Genomic DNA, 20,003 nt, shown 5'->3' with positions numbered 1-20,003 from the left:
ACATAAAATTATATTGGGAAATCAGACTTATGGATGTGTGCTTTTTATTTGATATTTAATAATGCCCTAAGGGCGGTAATTCAAATTTTTATTAAAGTGGAATGATTTGACAGTCAGACTTTGAATTTAATGCATGAATGTTTCATTTAAGCTCTTGGAACTGAAAAGGAAAAAAAAAATTCTGGTAGTTCTCTAAAAAATGTTTAAAATAATTCAGATTTATTTTAGCTATGTCTTACTAAAATAACTTTAGTTTTTGGACTTAGAATGACTTTTTTTTTTTTTTTTTTTGTTGCATGACATGGCTAGACATCTGGAGGGCTTTGATAACCAAGACTTATTATTCCATGAATAATCTGTGACTTTTTATATTACCATTTAAGAAGTATGAGCTATGGTTTTCTACTTGTTTAAAGAACTAGGTTCTAACTCATCCAGGTGCTGGAAATTCTTTAGTTTGGCAGTGCTAGTTCAGGTTTCTGGGAGCCAGTGGACATGAAATGATCCATTACTCATTGAATTCTCTGTATGAGAACCATATCTGTGTAATAACAAACAAAAGACAAGACCAAAGTTTAGGTCCAGTTTACTCTTTTCTTTTTTCCATTCTCTTTTTATTTGGCATTTGTTCATTTGATACATATATAAAAATCTATACAAGGTAAAAATACAAAATAAGTGTTTCTTTATGAGTTATGCAGTTGGATAGCTACAAAGTTTAAAAGCCATTGCAAAAAAAGAGAGAAGAAAATCGTCACTGCTTTATAGTCATTCACAATAACATTGGTATAAAATGTCCATACAACACACGTGTGCAAAATAGTACACAGTTCGTAAAAGCTGTGCAAAGACAGGAAAAAGACAGTATACTTTTGTTCTCGGTATCTCTATACTGGTACTTATGTTCTGATGAGATGATTATTTGCCTGTTCGTGTCACAAAGCATCAGCCCATTGTTTAAAGCTTTTCTGGCCGTTCAAAGACTTGCCTATTTCCCAGCGACTCAAATATTGTTAAGCTGCACACGTTTACAGGAGCTGTACTTAATTATAATGTTTATTTTCTGTAAAAGCAGTGCCACAAGTCTCTTTAAGTAGTTTCCTACCCCCCACCCTTGAAATGGGGAAAAATATAAGTATGCTTCCAATTAAGTTAGGGAAAAAAGTAGAACAAAAAAGAAGAAAAAAGAGGGGCTATTCAGCAAATGACTTTGAACGATCCCTTTGTCAGACTTGCCCTCATTTTTCTTTCTGGGTCTTTGAAGCTATCCTGAACTGTGTTGAGCTCTTCCCCACATATGCTTTTTCAACTAATAATGTTGTCTTTTTAGCTTTAATAATGCTATCACAAGCATCAGTTTCATATCAGTTCTCTTTTATAACCCAAGAGGAGTTCCAGGTTGGAAAAGGATAAGGCATTATAGGAAAGGAGGGGCTGTGTGGGGAAGGGAGAGTGTCAACTCTGAATGACCAAGTAGGTAAAAGCTATTATGCTTCTAGGACAAATGGAAAGCTCAAAGCCATATTTTCAGTCAGTAGAACTTGGACTTTTCCTCACTCTAATAATGTAACTCGATGCACAGCATTCGGGTGAGAAATGAAACACTCGATGGTTATAGCTGTTTCCTGTTTACTGTATCCTATAGAATTTCCTGAAAGTGCCATGGATTTCCTAAAGGATTTCAAAATAATTTCAGGCAAAGGCCAAAATATCAAGGGTGCTCAACCTATCTATTGTGTTTTGGTCACGTGATATAAAAATTGTTATTAACCCGACAATGAAAAACATCAAAGCTATATCAGCATTTCTTCGAGATTACTCAACAAGGAAAATAATCCCTGCTTCCGTATTTATCCTTTCCTTCTTTTTACGTTTTAGAGATGTTTTATTTATTTATTTATTTATTTATTTATTTATTGTGGATAACAATTGGGGAATGATTTAGTTTTTATCTCCCCCCCCCCCCCCCATGACTTAAAACAAGATTGGGTTTGGGAGAAAGATAAGAGAATATTTGGCAGTCGTGGGCCAACTTGTATGTTGAACGTTCTTATATTCTGATACCTTAAGGATGGTGGGGTTCGTGATTTTACATCTAGAGAATATATTTTCCAGTGAAAAATTACTGAGACCAGGTTACCTTATCTAGACACGTTCTGGGGCGCCTGGGTGGCGCAGTCGGTTAAAGCGTCCGACTTCAGCCAGGTCACGATCTCGCGGTCCGTGAGTTCGAGCCCCGCGTCGGGCTCTGGGCCGATGGCTCGGAGCCTGGAGCCTGTTTCCGACTCTGTGTCTCCCTCTCTCTCTGCCCCTCCCCTGTTCATGCTCTGTCTCTCTCGGTCCCAAAAATAAAAAAAAAAAAAAAAAAAAAAAAAAAAAATAAACACGTTCTATTATGCCTTTTACATCATGGGTGCTCGTTTTTGGTAATTTCCCCAAATCAATTTTTTGACTCCATTTTCCCACTTTGAGACTTCTTAAGAAAACGGTATTTTTAAGGAGGCTCTCACTTCAGTTTTCTCCTCCTTTATCTGCTGTCCATTCTCTTGAGTTTTTCTTTTTCGTGGTGAAGTTTACAGAGACTTAGGAAAGCAGTCATCCCAGAACGAGGGAAGCATGAAAGCTCAGCCCTCGAATGGACCTTCAGGGAGGCCGCTTACTGTTGGGAGCGTTCACAGTCCAGCCTGTGACGCGTGCTCTTACCTAGACCTGCGGTTTCTGTGGCCACCCGGTGCGGATGACCCATGCATTGGTAGTCCAAGACCAGGTCTCTCTACTAAGTTCTAGAATTGAACTGAATCCAGAATTGACCGCCCAGCTGTCTGTATGACTTTTCTTTCGGATATGTCAAAGACCTCTTGGCCTCACCATACACAAGAGTGAATTTATGATCTTTCTCCGAAGACCTGGCTCTCTTCCAGTTTTCTCAGAAACCTGTTATACCTGACACCTCTCTTCCTCACCTCATCTCACATTTCCAATTTATCATCCAGTTGTGCCGATTTGCCTTCTGATCGCTCCCAAATCTATCTCTGTGTCCCCTTTCCCAACATCACACCCCGTGAAGTTAGCCTCATCCCTTACCTAGACCATCACAAGAGCGTTCCGCTCTCTTCTGCATAGGATTATTAAAGGAAGATGTGTAAAGATCAAAGACCTGGGTAATGTGGAGCCCTCAGACTTCTGTGTCCGCTGTGATTGGCTGAAAAGGAGACTGAATCCACTTGTGAGCCTAGTGGGAGGGAATGCTGTGACAAATTGGCATCATCTGCCATTGGAGTCGGGTGGTATTGTAGTTTGTTCTCGCCATCCATAATGAAAGGTTCTATTATTGGCATCTATTATTAAGGTGCAGAGTCTTTTGAAAATGTGCCTTGGGAAACTTATCTGAATTAGATCTAGTGATACGTTGCTAGGTGTTGACAGTTATCAAGGGGATATGGAAACAGGACAGAATGACTGAAGTCCTCTTTTTAATAGTTTCATTTCGTTATGTAATAGTCACGGTCCTGAAGGTTGTATATAGCAAATTGCTTACATATAGCAAAACCTAGGGAATCTGAAATCTCAGCATGACAATGAAATGGCAGGAGGATGAGGAAAGAATTATGGCATGATAGCATGGAGAAACCTACCCCAGACCTCTATATTAGGGACAGAAGCCATCTCCCAAAGAAGGGAAAAGGATAAGTTAGAGAAGAAACCACGTAAGAGAAAGATAGATATTGACGTGATGCTCAAAAGGGAGCATATTGAGAGACAATATATTTTAAAATATTTTTAATAAAAATGTGCCATAAAAAGTTGTTTTTTTTAACGGCATAGACCTTAGGGGTGTGTGTATATGAATATAGGTTTGCCTTATTTGGGGAGATACTTCAGTTTTAATTAAGTAAACATTCCAAATAAAACTTGTTTTCATAATATACACAGCTAAAATGATCTAGACAATACCCAATATCTTGGGAAGAAATACATATATGTTTGTTAGATAATGTGGGGGTTTCTCCAATCAAGAAATTTGCCACTAGGTAGCTAACACATTCTCAAATTTATTGTTAAAGAAAGAAAACCACATTGGTTTTGGATGGCTTCTCTTTTCCATTACAGTGCTTTTTTAGTTCCCTTCAAAATTTTTGAATTCTCGTTGTACTTTCAGTGGTTAGAAACTCATAAAGGTCTTTAGGGCTTGTCTACAGTAAATCTTTTTAGGACATCTTGGAAGCATGGTGTTGAATTGGACCTTAAAAAGTTACTTAATCTAGTCGTCTACCTGAAGAGGTCTTCAACTCAATTATTTCAGATGGTTGCTCCCTGTATCTAGAAACAAGCAAACCAACCTTTGTTGTTGGAGAATACCCATTTCAGACTTTGTTTTACTCTTCTGTAATGCAAAAATGAAAAAAAAAAAACCTCATGAAATAGTCTCTCTGTAAAGTATTAACGGAATTTGGAGTGCCATTTTGATAGTAATATTTTTACGGTTTACCATAAATATTTTTTATTAACGTAACTGATTAGATTCCAAGATTTATGTTTTTCTTCTGTTTGCAGCATGTGAGAATTCCTGTAGCTTTTATGCTGCAGAGAAACTCATCTAGTTTTTCACAGATGTGAATGTTCGTTCTGATTTTGGTACAACTAATGATTCTCTAATGGTATCTTTTCTTTAACGAATGATTATATTTAGTGGGTCCCAGCAATAAAATCACTGTAATGAGGAATAAAAGATTGTAAATAAGAATAACAATGTTATTAATCATCTAAATTAGTCATTTATGGCACATTCCTGTACCTGAAATATTTCCATTCCAAATAATGCTAAAATCCACATTTACTTATAATTAGACGTAATACAAACCTTCTCTCATTATAATAGTTGCCCAAATCCCAATTCAACTTAATTTCATTGACTCTGATTTCTGGACTGAAGGCATTAAGCTTGAACTAGTGAAAAATGTATAATATGTGCATTCAATTAAGAAGTAATTAGATACTCAATCACCCTTACAACACACCAGGGATTAGGGAAGAAGGAAGAAAAATGTGACTGACTGTAGTGTAGGAAAGTTTTGTTAATTGGTTTACTGCTAATTGAGATTGAGAAAGTGTCAAAGTATCATAACATAGGTTTACTGCTGAACAGTCTTAAAAGCTAAGTTTAATGTTTCATGATTCTCTGATGCAGAATAATGTAGAAATTACCAAGCTGTATGATTTATTTTAGAGTTCTTATTAAAGTTTATGTATTCATTCTAAGTTCTACATACTAGTGAATGCTGAGAAGAAGAAGAAGGAGTGCTTTGTTAACAGTTCAGACACGGTGCTCTATTGTATCTCATTTAATTCCCACAGCAGTCCTGGGAGGCATGTGTTCTGATTGTCATTTTAGAGATAAACTGAGGCTAAGAGGGGTTGACTAACTTGCTCAAGGTCACAGCCAGTAAAGTGCAGCACAAGAGTTCAGACCCAGGTAGGCTTAACTGGAAACTCCCGAGCTCTCGTCACCGCGCCACATTTCAAATAACAAAGGGCAGAAAGTTATGAAGTCCTTGTATATATTTGCCTCCTTCTGTCTTTCGGATAATTTCCTGGGGCTGAGATTTCTGGGAGCAAGGGACACACGTGTTTTCGTTTTTGGTAGCATATTGCTAAAACACCCTCCCTAAGGGATGTGCTAATGATGCAGGCTCACTGGGGTCTCGGACCTAGAGTGGATCCTGCAGGACCAGCCAACATAGTCCTTGGCTTCGTGCAGAGTGGAAATCAAACTCCGGCCAAGAGGAAGTGAGAGCCGAGTTTACTGAGGACGTAGAGTGCAGATAGAGTGTCTGGGAGACTCGAAAAGGAAAAGAGAGGGAGAGTGAGCCTCATCCTTGCTTGGGACCTGGGCTTTTTATCGAGGATGGTGGTCCAGAGCACGTGGCTTGGCAGGCATCTGGGAACAGAGACAAGTATTTAGGTGTCCTCTGTAAGTCAGGTATGCCCTGGGGCCAGGGGGCTCGGTGACTCAGTGGTCTTGGAAAACATTCATGACGACCCTGCCTGGTCACTCCTTAGGTGTTACCCACCGTGCTGGAAGAATCCAAAGAGATTATTGACTTCTCTGCAACGAGGACATACATTTATCTGTTCTGTGAGGCATGTGGAAGGCAAGGGTGTAGGTCCCAGCAAGAATAAAAACAGGAAAAAGAGCCAAAAAAAGCAGTTTTTCATGGGGTCCCTTCAGTTTCCCCGTCTCACCAACGTGTGCTTGCATCATTGATTGACTATTTTATAGGTGTTTCTGCCATTTTTTTAAATCACTCAGTATACTTTCCATCTCTCCCTCATCTTTTTTCTCCTTAATTCCTTGAAATGTGTTCATCTCCATCTGCCTATGGAGTCACCTTTGATTTCTTTTGTTTGTTTGTTTGTTCTTTGTTGCCATGTCTCTAAGTATGATACATGTTCATGACAGAAAATTGAAACAACATAGAGGGAAATGAAGAAGCGATGACGTCCTAAACCCTCCTGTCAGTGACAGCCATCACCAGCACTGGGCTGAACGTGGAGGCCCCGTAGCACAGTGGGGATGTCTTGGGTTCCATTTTGACTTCACCACTAATCATTTGTGTGATCTTGAAAAAAGTTGCTAATTTCTCTAAGTTATTTTCTTCGTCACTTAAAAGATGTCCTTAAGTGTAATGGTGAAGGTACAAGGACATTGAATACAAAGTGCTTAACGTGTTTTTGGTCCATGATGTAAGTATCCAGTGAATACTTAGCTTTATTTTTATTTGTGTCCATTTGATCTCTCACTATGCATTTATCTTCAGTGGGATATGTAGATATATAATGTTCTTTATGGGATTATAGTCAGGCTATTTTTATTTTTCTTATTTCTTTAAAGATTTTCGACATTTTTTCTTATTTTTAAGTCATGTCTGCACCCAACATGGGGTGGGAACTTACAACCCTGTGATCCAGAGTCACATGCTCTGCTGACTGAGCCAACCGGACACCCCATAGGATCTGTGTTTCTTTCTTTCTTTTTTTTTTTTTTTACTATTGTTTTGTTTTGTTTTGTTTTTACATACGGTGGAGCTTTACATACAATGTGGGGCTTGAACTCACAACCCTGAGATCAAGAGTCTCATGCTGTACCATTTGAGCCAGCCAGGTGCCCCAGACTATTTTTCTATCTTTTTGATAATATATATATTTTTATGTCCTTAAATAGATACATTCCATACTTTAGATACATTCCATACTTTAAAATGATTTTTTTATTTTAATATTTTTAAATTTATTTATCTTGAGAGAGAGAGTGAGCGAGCAGGGGAGGGGTAGAGAGAAAGGGAGAGAGAGAATCCTAAGCAGGCTCCACACTGTCAGCGTGGAGCCCGATGCGTGGCTCGAACTCAAAAACTGTGAGATCATGACCTGAGCCAAAACCAAGAGTCAGACGCTTCAATGACTTAACTACCCAGGTGCCCCCTAACTGATTACTTTATTTTTAAATTTTTAAAAACTTTTTTAAATTTATTTTTGAGAGAGAGAGAGACAGAGCACGAGTGGGGGGAGGGGCAGAGAGGGAGACACAGAATCTGAAGCAGGCTTCAGGCTCCAGTCTGTCTGCACAGAGCCTGATGTGGGGCTTGAACTCACCTCGAGATCATGACCTGAGCCTAAGTCGGACGCTTCACCAACTGAGCCACCCAGGCACCCCTTACATGATTACTTCTAAATAAGTTACCTGCAAGTATATCCCCGGATTTTGAGGACATTATTATTATGCATTGTACGTTATTATACATCCTCTATTATTATACATTTAGGTTACTTGTAGTATTTTGCTGTAATCACAATGGTTGATTTATGCATCTATTTCCTTAAAACATTCTTGGCGATGAGATGACAGGGTCAGAGAGTTGGAATTAAGTACACGTATATACAAATTACTCTTCCATTTATGCTTCCATTAACCAGTAACCACAGTTCTCCTCACCTTGACCAACATTAACTGTTTTCAGGTTTTTCATCCTTGCCCATCTGAGTGAACAGGGCAACACTATGATACAACATTTTCAGTCCGTGGCTACTTGGTTCTCTTCCTGAAGGCCCTCACCTGTTGCACCAATCTGCCTATTCCTGAGCGTCTCCCACATGCTCGTGTATGTTTCAGTGTTTGGTAGGACAAGATCCCTCACTAGTCCCTTCTGCAGAATTCTCCTGGCGATTTTCGCATGCTTGGTTTTTCCCAGATAAACTATAGGATCATTTTATCGGGAGGATTGAAATAGAGAGTAAAAGAAAAGAGAGTAGGAAAAAGAGAGTTTGAGAAAAGGAAGAAAGAATCTTGCTAGAGTATTACATTTGGGTTGCGTTGAATGTATGGAGTACATTGAGGAGAATTGGTATCTTTCCAGTATCAAATCTGGATCAAGGAATGATGCATGGGTCGGTGCTTCTTAAAGTTTTTACGTCCTTCATGGATTTACTACAGGATGTGCGTTTGGGCTCTGAAGTCAACCTTGGGTGTGGCTCGATGGGGAGCACCGCACCTCCAGTTGGTTCTACAGCTTGGGCAGATTATTGAAATTCTTTCAGCCTCGGTTTCCCCCTCTATGAAGTAAAGGTACTAAGAGTAATACCTCATAGAGATGTGAGTGTGAAGTGAAATAAAGTAAAATGCAAGCATGGTGCTTTGCAGAGGATTAACATTCCACACATGTGAGCTATTGCTGTTGTTATTGTTACTGCTGTCATTATCGATTTTGATCAGTGTCATTTGGCATTATATTTTTCTATTGGTTAATATTTCTTCATTGAACAAATAATTGTCCTTGGCTTTCTTAACTAACCTTTTGCATAGTTTCCAGTAACATTTTAGCTGATTATTTTGAATTTTCTAAATAGACCATGATCACATATGTAAATAATGACAATTTAATAATCTTCTCCTTTCTAATTTCAATACTTATGGCACCGTGTAGTACGTTCAGAATAATATGAAATAATCTGGTACCCCTTTCTGACTTCTGATATGTTTTGATTTCTTTTTCCACATACAGTGGCATTTTCCTCACTGTTTTTTCTTTGAATCTTCGAATGCATTGGGCATGCCTGACCTCTTCCTTTCTCTTCCTCCTTTCTTTATTTTCCTTCCTTAACCTGATGTTGTTGTCAGTGGGTATGTTGGGGGGGGGGGGCGGGGTGGAAAGCTGGTCATGTGCCCTTGCTTGTAACGGGAGAACATTTAATGTTAGCCTTCTGTTTTGTGTGTGGTGGTATTCTAGGGGCTGTGTGAAAATGTAAACATAATCAGACATAGACTTTGCCCAAGAGGGCTTACAGCCTAGTGTTGGGAGTAAATCAGGAGCACGGCTAACTCCAAATTAAAGCAGTATGTGAAAAATGCCCTGAGAAAGTGTGCTTCTAGTGAACAGGCCAAAGCGACCACTCGGAAAGAGAGAATTCTCATGTCTGTCATATCCCTATTTCTTAAAAGACTCTTATTTTGGAGATTTTACACCGAATTCTCTTATAGAGGGAAACGTTAATGGGTTACCAATGAGCTGAGCCAGACTCACTAGAACTCAGGTCAGCCCTGGGGCCTGCAGTGGCCTCAAAAGCAGGACACGTATGCGCGCGTGCCTTTTATTACTTTATTATTTGTTGTTATTTTTTAATTTTGCATTTTTGCATTTTTGCATTTTTTGCATTTTTTAATTTTTTACTTTTGAGGTCTTTTCAGGAAATTCTCGCAGGAGTGATTCGATATGCACTCATTCCCTAGGGTCTCTTCATAGGTCATTTGAAGTTCAGAAATAGTCACAGGAAAGATAGCATCTGTTACAATTATACTGAAATAGCAGGTGATTTAGAAGACTTGTTAGGCTGTGGCCATACTTGAGGGTCTCACTATGAATAGTGATCATCGTATAATAGAACATTCTATTTTTAGAGTTAAGCTTTCTCATTATTTATATATCCATAAGTGGGTATTTGGAGGAGGGCCCAAAGGGGGGCAAGCCCAGCTGACCACCTTTATACATTGACAGTATCATTTCTGTAGATGGTCTTACTGAGTAAATTTATATTCTGATTACCAAGTAGTATAGTTAACGGTAGAAACTTTAGAAAATACACAAATGTGTGAAAAAGAACTTTTGTGTCAAATAACGATAATCCATGGAACACAGACAATTAATTTTGGTTCCACCACAAATTGCATTAGCATAACAGGAAAGATTTTATTTGAAGTGCCCAAACCTGCAAGGATAGAGAAAACAAAAGAGACAGCAGCAAAAATATTTTAGAAGCTGGAAGCAGATGGTTGTGAGGTAACAGATTTAGCAGATGTGAGGAACAAGCCTGTTTACGTGACAGAATCTCTCAAAGTCTCAGGAATTGGAGGCAACAGATAATCTCTAGAAGGTGGAGTGAGAGGGAGCTAAAGTCATCTGCAGTGGTTAGCAGCTGACGAGAGAGCCTGTTAGGGGACATGGGTGCACTGGGTGTCAGGACACCTCACTGAAAAATAGGATTGTTAAATCCCACCATCCCATTTATCTTCCCTCCTCCCCCACTTGGCCTCCAGAACACTGGCAGAAAGGCCTCTGCTCTCTAGGCAGGGGGCTGGCTGGCAGGGTCTTTCTGGAGAGTCTGAGCAACCCTAGGGACTTTTTAAATTAAATGGCCCAGCCGGTTCATTCTGTGGTGAAGGCAGGACAGAGAAGTAAGTGCCTGCTGTGCGCACAGAGCCCTCACCCAGGTTTTCTTACAATGGTTGTTCCCATTCTTAGATAGGGCCGCTAAGGATATTTGAAGAAAGTCTGTAATACGGAAGGGCCCAGAAGAAACCGAAGAAGGTAAGGTATAAGAAATAAATACTTAGGAAAAGAAAAAGTTCAAAAAAGTGATCATTCATGTCTTCAGAGAGGTAAGGGAGGAAATTGCCACCATGAGCTGGAATTGGATGCTAGGAAGAAAAGGAATATTCTACAAAGCTTTTGGAAATTGAAAACATAATAGCAGAAATGAAAACTTTTGTAGTAGAGTCAGAAGGCAGAACTGAAATTTCTTAGAAAGTAGAGCAAAAAAAGGAGATCTAAAAATAAGAAAATTGGAGAACCAGTCTAGGAGGTCCAGCATTCAAATAATCGGCAAAGTTAGAGAACAGAGAAAATGGAGGAGAGGAAGCAGTAACAAAACCATTTAAGCATTTTCTCCGGACTCCTGGGTATAAATTTGCAGTTTGAAAGGACCCATTGAATTTCCAGCACACTTGATCAAAATACACCCACTAGCAAGGCACTATCATTTCTGGACACTGAGGGAGGAATTACAGGAAGAAAAAAATTTGAAATCCAAGAACCTGGAATTTGAACATCAGACTTCTTTTTTAAAATTTATTTTAAGTTTATTTATTTATTTTAAGTTTATTTATTTATTTTGAGAGAGAGAGGGAGAGAAAAAAATTCAAAATCAAAGAACCTGGAATTTGAACATCAGATTTCTTTTTTATTAATTTTTAAAATTTATTTATTTAGAGAGCTAAACCAAGGAAGGGGAAGAGAGACAGAGAGAGAGAATCCCAAGCGGGTTCATTGCTGTCAGTGCAGAGCCTGATGTGGGGCTTGAACCTACGAACTGCGAGATCATGACCTGAGCTGAAATCAAGAGTCAGATACTTAAGTGACTGAGCCACCCAGGAGCCTCTTGAATGTCAGACTTCTAAATAGCAACACAGGAAGCTAAAAGTGAAGCATGAATTCTGAGAGAAAATTACAGCTAGAATTTTTTTCCCCAAACTTCAAGTAGTCATTTTTAAATATCACAGGTATTGAAAATTATTTCCTAGGAAGCCACTAGACGATGTGCTTCACCAAAATGGACTAAGCCAAGAAAACAGATTATGGCAAAGGAGATGCCCAGAATGATTGTGAAGTGAGGGTGTAAGGGTAGAGGTTAAGAGTCCAGATGTGAGCAGATGAGAACGTTCTAGAGATTTTCCCAGAAAGATGAAATGGATAGACTGCAGGATATGTCTTTTAACTTCTGGGGAGTCAGACAGTTGGGAGGTGGTTTTCGATTGAGTACATAGAAAACTAAGGTGGGAAAAAAACCAATGTAATTATTCACTCCACAGGAAAAAAAAATTGTGCAGGAAAAAAAATTGATACACTAATGCACATAATTCAGCTCTGAATAAGATTTACATTCTCACAGTAATAGAAATAATAGAATAGAAACTGATCCAGCCAAAATGACTGTATAACCGTATTAGAAGGACGGAGTGAGGGAAGGGTGTGTATGCACGTGGGTGATGTGGTGGGGGGGGGCGTGGGGGTTGGATGTCTCACAGGAGGAAGGAGGGTCGCATTTTCTTTCTTGGTGGGGAGAGTCAAACAGACAATACTAAAAATCGAAAAGGAGTAATGCCATCACACTATAGCCGTGTGGTGTTAGTATAATGATCGGCTAAAAGAGTTGAGGAAGTTGGTGTCATAAGAGACAGGACTGATAGTTTTCATAAGAAACCTTTTAGAACTATTTAACTCTTTTTGTGAATGTGTAATTTTGATACAAATTTTCAAAAATTAAAGTTGCCACTGTCATTTTGTTACACTTTTTGTGTATGTGTACACACACACGCTTGCACTTTCCTTGGAGAATTTGCTGTGGGCCAGATACTGCTCTGGACCTTGGGAACACAGCGCCGATGAGATCAAGTATAATTTCATTCCATGAAAACTTCTCTGAAATTCTGAAAAGTAAACTGTGAACACATGCGATGGAAAATAGTAGGCCATAGTGTGGTTCAATTTTCGGTTAGTGAGACAGACGTCTGTTAAATCAACTGAAATCCTCACTGGTAGCTCAGTTATGTACCCAGGACTCCCTGTTGTCACATTTTATCAGTTGTCCTGCTGGATTCTCACACAACGCTATGAAGGTAGCTATTGTTATCTGAAGCCCAGAAAGGGCAAGTGGGTTGCCTGAAATCTCACAGCAAGTTGATGGCAGAGCTGGGATCTGAATCAGTCTCCCTGATTCCAAATCCATACCCCAGATTGTGATCAATTGAAATATTTTCCCAGATAACCTGGTATCTGCAGTGAACAAGATCAAGCATCTATCTTTGGAGGTTGGGGGGGGGGGCAGGGGCGGAGGGGAGCTAATACAAAGATCGTTCTCAATGTGCCTTGTAGAGGAGAGAAAGCTCCGTAAACATGGGGTATCCTTAGTTGCTCCTTGAGGGAGATTTTAGCAGAGTGAGTGCCTAAATTCACCAGGAGGGTCCACACTCTGGTAGACTAGAATTCACTTGGCATCTATTGAGAACCATTTACGTCAGACCCTTAGAGCTTCAAAATGAATAAGACACCAATGAGCATGTGCTTCCGTTGCCCTTTGGATATATGTTCAAGTGTTCAAATGCTTTGGGTTAAGATGTAAATTTGTATGATTGGGGAGACTGCATATTTACTTTAACTATCTTTTTTAATTGATGTTTTGGACCATGGTAGTTTAATTTTAAGAATTGTTTCATATATTCTTAAAATGAAATTTCATTATTTTCATAAACTTGGAATATGTTTGTCTTGTGGACTAGCCTTTTCCAAACGTGTTCTATGCAGCCATTAAGATACCCACTAAGGTGTTTAAGTCACAAGCTGATTGTCTACAAATTTAGAGACCCCTGGACATAATTACCTCCTTTTGGAGATTTACAGTGCACATCAGTGTGTTAGAGACTTTGAGGTGGTTTTGTATAGAAGAACCATGTATTACTGTATTTAACCAGAGTTTCTACAGTTTTTTGGAACATGGATTCATTTTTCCAAGTAATTTTTAGTTATGTGGAACACATTTTAGGAAATGGGAGACTCTAGGTTATTTTACTTTGGCAGAAAATGTATACATCATGACCTTTAGGCTCCTTTTCGCTCCGAAATGCTGTGGCTTCAGAATTGCAGTCATCAGTTTCGTGTGTTACTTTGACTTACAATTTACTGAGTTATAATTATCACATATATACACAAAGTCCTATTTTACCTTTGAAGTTCTATCTGGGATCTTAAAGATTTGATTAGACTATCTTCTTTGAAATGTAGTTTGGAAAAATATACCCCAGCATTACAAATATTTCCTAATAAATTGTTCCAGAAATAGTATTTATATGTCTACATGCATACATGGACAGACACTATGTATGTATGTATGTACAACACATCCATGCACACATCTCATATGTGGACCTGTTTAAAGTGCTCTATTGTGTCATTCTTTATTAAGGAAGGAAGTCACTTGTTTCCATTATTTTGCTGCAGTGAATATCCTTACACATAAAATCTTTGATTGAGTGGTTGTATCTGTACAATAAGCTCCTAGGAATATAATTTCAGCTCAAAAAGTATATACATCTGGGGGCACGTGGGTGGCTCAGTTGGTTAAGCATCTGACTCTCGGTTTCAGCTCAGGTCATGATCTCATGGTTCATGAATTTGAGCCCCAGGTCCGGCTCTGCACTGATAGCATGGAGCCTTCCTAGGATTCTGTCTCCTTCTCTCTCTGCCCCGCCCCCTGCTCTCTCTCTCAAAAAGAAATAAACTTATGCTGATTCATAGGGGCACATGTACCCCAATGTTTATAGCAGCGCTTTCAACAATAGCCAAATCATGGAAGAGCCTAAATGTCCATCAACTGATGAATGGATGAAGAAGATGTGGTTTATGTGTACAAGGGAATCCTCCTTGGCAATGAGGAAGAATGAAATCCGGCCATTTGCAGCAACGTGGATGAAGCTGGAGAGTATTATGCTAAGTGAAATAAGTCAGGCAGAGAAAGACAGATATCATGTTTTCACTCATATGTGGAACTTGAGAAACTTAACAGAAGACCATGGGGGGAGGGAAGAGGAAAAAAGTAGTTACAAACGGAGGGAGGCAAACCATAAAAGACTCTTAAATATGGAGAACAAACTGAGGGTGGATGGGGGCAGGGCAGGGGAAAGGGGAAAATGGGTGATGGGCATTGAGGAGGGCACTTGCTGGGATGAGCACTGGGTGTTGTATGGAAGCAATGAGTCATGGGAATCTACCCGTGAGCACACTGTGTATACTGTATGTTAGCCAACTTGACAATAAAGTATATTTTAAAAAATAATAAATAAACTTAAAAAAAACTATATGCATCTGAATTTTAAATAGGCATTTATTGTCCAAAATGTTGGACCTGTTAACCCACAGGAAGTGTATGACAGTTGGCCACTCCCATCACTGGGAATGTGTGCAGATGTCACTGAAAAGAAAATCTTAGCTGAATGTTTTCCTAAATGGGAAATTCATTATCCCAAAAAGGACTATTGTTTCATGTATTATTTTATATTTATTATTTATCCATTTAATAGAATTGAGTCACAAAGTTACTTGGAGACTGGGAAGAAGTAGTCTTCATGCTCAAGCAGTTACCGTCTGTGATTGTTATATAAGAAATTAATGACAATACCTTAAAGCTTAATTTTCTTATTAAGCTTATTAATTTATTAATAAGCTAATAAGCTTATTAAGCTTATTAATTTATGATACATAAATTTGTTGTTTAGCAGGTCAAGCATTTATTTCGATTCAAAAGATTTATCTCTGGGGCGCCTGAGTGTCTCCGTCGGTTAAGTGACCGACTTCGGCTCAGGTCGTGATTTCGCGGTTTGTGAGTTCGAGCCCCGCGTCGGGCTCTGTGCGCAGCTCAGAGCCTGGAACCTGCCTCTGATTCTGTGTCTCCCTCTCTCTCTGCCCCTCCGCTGCTCATGCTCTGTCTCTCTCTGTCTCTCAGTAACAAACATTAAAAAAAAAACAAAAAACTTTATTTCTGTGCAATTTTGCATTCATCGGTTCTTTTCACAGAAATAAAAGGATGGTAGGCTTTATGGGAAAACCGCAGACACGACAGACTTGAGCAGGAAGAGATCATTGACATTTCCACGTTTTCTTATGAAATCTTAGCGTGCACTGTCTCTTGTTGGACTGTGAAACAGACGTCTCAGTCTGCCGTGGAGGGATGTCAGTAACATAACTGATTCGTTCTTTTTGCCTCAGGGAGGAAGACAACGATCCTATAGTGCCCTTGGATGAGAAACGGAAACTTTTGAGCCGCACCTTCAGTTTATCCTCAAAGCCTGCGTTGTTTGTCTTCATCTAATCCAGCTTTGATGGACATCTGTGACAGTTGCCTATACACGTGCTCTAATGAAATATTAGAAATGGCTGTACATTCCGAAGAAACCCAGTGTTGTATCCCCACGTCACTGCTGCTAGTATTCATATTTTTGCACATACTGTTGATTGCTTATGTGTAGAAGAAATGAAACTAGTTTTCAGAGTTGTTATTAATATGAATATATATCATGTATTAATACCGAGACAGGAAAAATACATTCCCGGTGTTAGCAATCCTTCATTTCCTGTCTCCGAGAGAAAATTCCGTCATTCGGAGAATAATGCAATTCTTGATAATAAATAAGAGGTTTGATCAGGAACAGCACACGGCTTGAAAATGGAATGTGAAGGATTAGTAAAAGTCCTATCTCATGTTGTTTTCAGCCCTCATAGCACAATTAATGTCAGGCTGGTTATTATGCAAAACAATTTGGGAGTTAATGCAAGAACAAAATTGCTTTATATATTTCTCAAAGGATCGAATTGAATGTATGAATCTAATTGTATTTATTTGACATATTAGAAGCTCTCGTTTCTAGGAGTTTGAGAAAGGCATAAAAATAGGGTAAAACGCAAGTGGGTACAACATACCAGGAATAGCTTTATTTTCCACGATAGAAGCGTAAATTTAATAGCATTCTATAGTAATTTAGTGTTGTACGTTTCGTAAGACCTTAAGGTATTTTATTCTATGGACTTTAGTATATTGAGCCATTGCTTTCCAAGATGATCAGTAATATCTTTATTTTAATTAATTTTAAGCACTACTGGTAAATGTAAGCATATGCTTAGATGCAGTTAGATGTGACAGAATGAGATAATTTTGTAAAGCAGTAGAGTGCCTGGCACAAAGCAAGTACTTAATAAATGTTATCTGTTGTTATAATTACTGTTGTAAAACCGAAGACTTCATAATCCCAATTCGGAGGGATTTTGTGATGCCAAAAGTTGGAAATCCTACAGGTGCAATAAGTGTGTGTTGTGAGATTTTAGGTGTGTTGGATAGAGGCTGTAGTAGTGAAAACATTAAATACAAATAAAAATATGCTGAGTATCCCTGAAAATGGCAGCAAAGAAGGACTGTGGTGGACCCTTGGGCAGGGAGAGGAGGGACTGGTGTGGCAACAGAGTGAGGAAAAGCCTGGGCTTGCAAAGGGTCAGGGTCTGTCCTTAGACCAGAAACCGCAGCAGGGCAGCAGCAGGCAGAGCCTCTGAGAAGTGGAGACAAGCCCTGGGAGTCTTGCTTTCTGTTGTTTCTTGTATGCAAAAATAATGAAGAAATGGTTACAAAACTGTCCCGTATTTAAAGACTTAATGTCTCCTAGACGCAAACAGGCCACACACGCCGAACATTGGTTGTAGGTATAGCCTCGTTGTACTTGACATCCAGAGATGGCATCTGAAGATCTCATTTTCTTGTGGATTCGGAAGGCACCTTGGTGTTCTTTGGGTAGAGCCTGTGTTCAGGCCCTGGAACAAAACTGGGTGCAGGCACCCAGCCTCTTTGCTCCTGACACAGTTGGTGAGTGAACATCCAGGGTATGTTCTTGGACTTAACGTCCAGTGCTCCTTGCAATCTCTAACCATCTCTCCCTGAAAAAAAAACAAAATAGACATAACAAAAAAATAGTTCACATGTCCTTTAGGGTCATAACTAGTTGATTATATTTCCCCCTGCAATTTTTTTTTTTTAATGGAAGCAACCACATTTACTTACCATACATTTTTTGAGTCAAAAGACTGAAATGAACTACTTGATTCAGCTTGTGGGGTCCATTGGTGTGGTTGTGTGGGGGCTTTCTAATCTTTGATCTGGAAAACCCCTTCTTCTTTCCACATTTAGGTACCTCAGACTCAGAATATGAATGCTGGTGATAGGGATGCTTACGTAGGACTGAATTTCAAAGGGCCATTTGTACATCAACCAAAGTACAAACAACTGACCTGCAGTCCATCCTGTTTGATGGTGTCCGGGGAATGAAAAGTAAAAGATACGTGGTGGACCCTGAAATTGAGGAAGGAACTTCCCAAGGCAAAACTGTGTGTGTGGAGGAGTGGTTAACAGGATAAATGACACATTTCATGGATCTTGAAATGTAATTTAGGGTGCGTTTGTTTATCTAACAGGAAAAAAAGGCAACAAACAGGTGCTTTTGTTCACCTATCTCACACATTCAAAAGCGCCTCTGATTCATGGTAATTAATGTACCTGATGGTGTGTATAGTAATATTCTCAGAAGGTTTGTCAATTAAGATAATTTGAGTCTATGTTTGTTGGTCATTCAAGCTAGAGGCTTGCCAATATTGTTGCTCTTCTCAGAGAACATTTGATTTTGTTGGTTTTCTCTATGTTTCTATAACATATTTTGTGAAGTTCTCCATATTATTTCCTTCCTTCTGCCTGCTTTGGGTTTGGTTTGTGATTTTTCTAGTATCTTATGGTGGAAGATTAGTTATTGGTTTGAGAGGTTATTTTTAAAATAAAGCCATTTACATTTATAAAATTTTTCTAAGCATTGCTTTTTGCTGAATCTTACAAGTTGGTTTTTTTTTTGCTGTATTTTTGCTTTCTTCTATTTCTAAGTATGTTCTAATTTGCCTTGTGATTTCTTCTTTGATTTAATGATGATTTAGGTGTGTGTTGGTTAATTCTCACATATTGATGAATTTCCAGACTTCTGTTACTGATTTTTAATTCCCCTCTATTGTGGTCAGAGAACTTACTCTGCATGTTTTCAGTCTTTTTAAATCTGTTGAGGGTTGTTTTATACCCTAGCATATGTTTATCCCCGCATGTTCTATGTGCACTTGAGAAGAATGTGTAGTCTGCTCTTGTTGATGTGTTCTATAGATGTCTGTTAGGTCTAGTTGGCTTATAGTGTTGTTTAAGTATTCTATTTTGTTGATCTTTCTATTTCTGTTATTGAAAATAGGAAATTGATGGCTCTTTTATTATTGACTTATCTATTTCTCTTTTCATTTCTGTCAGCTTTTTCTTTAGGTATTTTGGGCTCTATTGTTAGGTGCATATATATGCTTACAATCTTCATGTCTTTCTTGAGGAGTTATCCTTTTATTATTATCATTATTACTTTTAAAGTTTATTTTAGAGAGAGATAGAGCATGAGTGGGGGCGGGCAGAGAGAGAGAGAGGGAGGGAGAGAATCCCAAGCAGGCTCTGTCCTGACAGCACAGATGTGGGGCTTGATCTCATGAATCGTGAGATCATGACCTGAGCCAAAATCAAGAGTTGGATGCTCAACTGACTGAGCCACCCAGGTGCCCCTCCTTTTATTATCATAAAATGCCCTTCTTTATCTCTAGGAACACTTTTGCTTTACAAAAGTACCTTTTAAGATATTAGTATAGCTATTGCAGCTTTCTTATAGTTGCTGTTTTCATGATTTGTATTTTCCATTCACTCTCAGTCTATTTGTAGTTTTGAATCTAGAGTGTGTCTCCTGTAGACAGCTTAAAGTTGGATTTGATTTTTTCATCCAGCCTGACAACGTCTCTGACTTTTGATTGCGTTGTTTAACCCATTCACATTTAGTGTTATTGTTGATATAGTTGGATTTATGCCTGCCATTTTGCTTTTTGTTTTCTACATGTCTCATGTCTTTTTGGTTGTTGTTCTCTATCCCTCCTTTATTGCTTTCTTTTGCATTAGGTGAATGTTTTCCACTGTACTATTTCAATTGCTTTAATTTTTTCCTTTCACTTTCTTTGCACTTTATTTTCTTAATGGCTGCTCTAGAGCTTACCATATTCATGTTAATTCATTAGAATGTACTTCAG

General features: G+C 38.8%; 1 protein-coding gene across 1 annotated transcript in view; it reads left to right on the top strand.

Annotated features, from left to right (window-relative positions):
• CA8 (carbonic anhydrase 8 (inactive)) overlaps positions 1 to 17,249 on the top strand; it is an 89,275-nt gene extending 72,026 nt beyond the window's left edge. Inside the window, exon 9 of the mRNA XM_060610592.3 lies at positions 16,086 to 17,249. The gene's annotated coding sequence lies outside the window, so the exon portion shown is untranslated. The remainder of the gene's footprint in view (positions 1 to 16,085) is intronic.
• The last annotated feature ends 2,754 nt before the right edge of the window (positions 17,250 to 20,003 follow it).

Source organism: Panthera onca, chromosome F2, assembly GCF_046562875.1.
Source record: "Panthera onca isolate mPanOnc1 chromosome F2, mPanOnc1 haplotype 2, whole genome shotgun sequence".
Taxonomy (NCBI): Eukaryota; Metazoa; Chordata; class Mammalia; order Carnivora; family Felidae; genus Panthera; species Panthera onca.
Note: the sequence above shows the minus strand (reverse complement) of the source record. Positions and strands in the feature narration are given on the sequence as shown.